This window comes from Morone saxatilis, unplaced genomic scaffold (genome assembly GCF_004916995.1).
Source record: "Morone saxatilis isolate NCDOM2014 unplaced genomic scaffold, NCSU_SB_2.0 Contig4, whole genome shotgun sequence".
NCBI classification, from domain to species: domain Eukaryota; kingdom Metazoa; phylum Chordata; class Actinopteri; family Moronidae; genus Morone; species Morone saxatilis.
The window spans coordinates 16,999,332-17,002,438 of record NW_023339984.1 but is presented as its reverse complement, the minus strand read 5'-3'; positions in this window follow the sequence as shown (position 1 = coordinate 17,002,438).

Below are 3,107 nucleotides of genomic sequence, written 5' to 3'. Positions count from 1 at the left end.
TTATTCCAGGTTCAGTATATCATATTTTGTGTTCTGCTTGCGTAGTTTTCTCACTGGTAACACTCATTCATTGATTAGACAAAAACACATGAACACATTCAAACTTGCAACACTTTCCTGTTTCTGGGTTGGCACTTCACAGGCAGGAAAGAGGGATCCTGAAGAATGAAGAAAAGCATCCCCAGTTGGGAAGCAAAATTGCAGTTGTGAGGAAAAGCTGTCTCATGGATGGGACAGAAGTGGACCAAAATGGACCAGGGAAGGTGGCAGAAAAGAAGAGCAGGGGAGGATATCATTGTAACACTGGAGGAGTATTTTTACAAATGTTCACATTGTAACTTTAATTGTTTCTGGATGCTTTTTTCTTTAGGCTTAGCTTTAGCTTAAGATGTAGGCAATGGTTAGCACATTAAGTACATTTATGTTACAATGCACTAATTCAAAGCAGTTTATTTTGCTTTTTTTCTTTTTTGGCAACATCCAGAGAGATCTGTTATACAATCAGTGGTAATCCATTTTCCACATAATGATCATATATATGAAACAGAAACAGCCTTCAGTCTGCCCACTGGATGGTCAGACAGTTTGTAGCATTGCAAGACGTTGAATGAACATTTATTTTTAACTGAAAAAATTAATGTAAGGTTTAAAAATCTGGACTGTAAAATATGATTATCATGGAGTTATTTAAGGTTTTGGAATGGGTCGATCATATGTTGTATGTAATATCTCTTCATTGGGGCCCCTGTGAACAGATAAATAATGACCTCAGCCTAACAAAATGTGCTGCAGCCTAAAATTAAGTGACTGAACTACTTACTTAATAAAAAAATAAAACCATATGAAGCTCATGTTGTCCTTTTTTAAACACTTTATTTATATATTATCAGTTTACAGAACAAATTCAAACATTAGCAGACATTAGTCCAAATTCTATAAAGGGGGAATTAATTGTTCAGCTTAATACAGTACATCAACATCATTTGGCAGCAGACTGTGGTGGTGTTTGTGAGGTTGTGGTTGTGTGGTGGTGTGTGTTGTGTGAATTAGAGGAGGAGAGAGTTGGGTGTGGTGTGGTCAGCATATGTTGGAAAAGGCACTGAGGCATCTTTGGTCAACTTCATGTCAGCTTATAAATACCATAATACAAAGATTCAAGTGTTATAGAGACGTCAGCAGACGTAATGTAACGGAGTAACTGATTACTATCCACCAACTGTTCATCAGTTTAGTGTTGGAGTCAGAATTCAAACACTTTCATCAAGTAAAACTTCACAGTCACCGATGAATACCAATGTAACATTTCATATAAGGCACAACTTCCTGTGTGAAACGGGTTGAAATGACTTACAGGTTACATCTAAACAGGGAACAGATCCCTACAAACAGCATGTGAAGGATTTAACAGAAGTTATTTGAATGCAACTTTCCCAACTTCCAGAATTAAATAAAGACATTAGGTCAGTGGTTCCCAACTGTAAACACAGTCAACCTATAGTTTATATTCATATAATAAACACACAAGGCCTATTTCTCAGCATCTCATTATTCTTTGTGAGGAAAACTATTATTTTTTAGATTATTATTTAAGATGTAAACTTTGAGCTGATCCAGAGCTGCAAATATAACCTCCTCTCTAAACACAGAGTCTCTGTATTAGAAAAGTCAACAGTTAAAACAACCAAAGAGCTAAAATCTCTCATGTAATATTCACAGGAAATAATCTGCTCAATTTCATCCAAATCACTTGTTTAACACAAACTTCCTGCAGATTCTGGGTTCAATATTTGGGCTCATTGTTTATCAATTATTTTTATTCCTTGAATACAATATGAAATCCATAAAATACGTCACTTAATCAGGGGTCGACAGTTTACTCAGTGATAGAAAAGGAGTCCCAGAACTGACTCACACTGTCATAAAAAGAGATCAGTCCCTTCCAGTGTGCAAAACAAGACATAAAGTGCCCTAACCCTAACTAAGCTCTTTCACTATAAATGCATCATGAATTTCCAAGCACTGGTGCCTCACTACCTTATTCCTGGTGGAGTCTTCCACTGCTGGTTGGAATGGATGGGAATGAGGGAGTCTTGGATCCTCCAGCCTCGTTCCTCCGGTGGTAGCGAGTTTCCCATCCATTCCTGAACCCGATGGTACACTCTGAGGCTATGAAACATGCTGAAGATGCTGAAGATGCATTCACTATATCAGACTAAAGGTCAGAACGTTTGGTGTCATATTCAAGTAGTTTTGTCTGGCAGTCTTTGGTCCTTTAATATATATTCAACACTAGCAGTAACGGTTTCAGATTAGCTTTAGAATATATTACTCTATACTATATTAATATATAATCTTATATATGAAAATGACTGGCAAGATGACTTCCACTTTCCTCTCTTAGAACACTGTCACATCCCTTCTGGATTAACTCGATAGCTGGTGAAACATCTGCGCTTTCATGCTTTACATCCACTCTAATGCAAACAGCAGCTGGAGATCACATATTCTTGGCACAGACGAAGTTCTTCTTCTTCTTCAAACCCTGTTGTCTTATGGAGAGGAAGGGTGACTCTTGATCAGGGGTGTCACACTCTGGTAATGATAATATCAACCAATGAATCTACCAGTCACCTCGGGCAGACACCCCTCCCAAAAAATGGCCAAACAGGAAGGTGGAGAACAGGAGCTTTCTAGACAAGTTTCTCTGTGAGCTTGCATTTATGTGTGACATCACGAGCCATCTGGATGCGCTGAACCTGCAGCTTCAGGGGCGGGACCATGTCATCACAGATCTGTACGCTGCGGTGAGGGCTTTTAAAACCAAGTTGAGCCTGTGGGAGACTCAGATGCTGCAAGGAAACCTGGGCCATTTTGCGTGCTGCCAAACCATAAAAATTTTGATTTCTACCCGTTCCCAAGTGCACAGCTTGCTGAAAAACTCAGCGTACTCACATAATTTTTTGTCATAGCCACAGAGGGCCACTAGAGGGCCTCATATGGCCCCGGAGGTTGCCTACACCTGATATACAAAGGAACATGTGACTTTTACATGTATATTGTATTTGGGAGTGATTGTTTTTATTGTTTTATTTTATATTTATTTAGTT